The sequence below is a fragment of the Trichechus manatus genome, unplaced genomic scaffold (genome assembly GCF_000243295.1).
Source record: "Trichechus manatus latirostris isolate Lorelei unplaced genomic scaffold, TriManLat1.0 scaffold00082, whole genome shotgun sequence".
NCBI lineage: Eukaryota > Metazoa > Chordata > Mammalia > Sirenia > Trichechidae > Trichechus > Trichechus manatus.
The window spans coordinates 4,586,857-4,587,668 of record NW_004444018.1 but is presented as its reverse complement, the minus strand read 5'-3'; the positions used below and the strand labels follow the sequence as shown (position 1 = coordinate 4,587,668).

At 35.5% G+C, this 812-nt stretch overlaps 1 non-coding gene across 1 annotated transcript; it reads left to right on the top strand.

Annotated features, from left to right (window-relative positions):
* Window positions 1–407: 407 nt before the first annotated feature.
* Window positions 408–514, top strand: LOC111821416 (U6 spliceosomal RNA). The gene has a single exon (XR_002824841.1). It is a non-coding gene; the product is annotated as a U6 spliceosomal RNA (small nuclear RNA).
* Window positions 515–812: the final 298 nt, after the last annotated feature.

Sequence of the window (812 nt, the reverse complement as noted above, 5' to 3'; positions counted from 1 at the left end):
AAGAAGACATTCAAGCAGCCAACAAACACATGAAAAGATGCTCAAGATTGTTAGCCATTAGAGAGATCAACTCAAACTACAATGAGATACCATCTCACCCCGGCTAAAATGGCACTGATTTTTTAAAAAAATTAATTTAATTAAAAAAAAAAAGACAATGACAAATGTTTGTGAGGATATGAGGAGATTGGAACACTTACCCATTGCTGGTGGAACTGTAAAATGGTACAACCACTATGGAAAACAGTATGGTGCCTCTTCAAAAAACTAGAAATAGAACTACCTTATGATCCAGCAATCCCACTCTTAGGAATATACCCTAGAGACCTAATAGAAGTGACATGAACAGACATATGCACAACTATGTTCATTGCAGCATTATTCACAATAGCAAAAAAATGAAAAGAGTGCTTGCTTCGGCAGCACATATACTAAAATTGGAACGATACAGAGAAGATTAGCATGGCCCCTGCGCAAGGATGACACGCAAATTCGTGAAGCGTTCCATATTTTTAAGGCAGAAGGGGAGTAGGAAGCTGATGATAGGGAACACAAAATAGAGTAAGGATATTGTTGATGTGTTGTGAGATTGTTAACTATTGTCATAGGGCAACATTTGTAGTAACTGTCAAATGGGAGACTATTTTGTCCTGTAAGCCTTCATCTTAAGTGAGAATAACAGCATAATTAGAAGAGCGTAGTCAATGTCACTTAAATGTGTATGTAAAAAAAATTTTTGAAATGGCGTATCTTTGGCTATGTGTATTTTCACTAAAAAAAAAAAAAAAAAAGTTGAGTATTTAGAGGGTTAA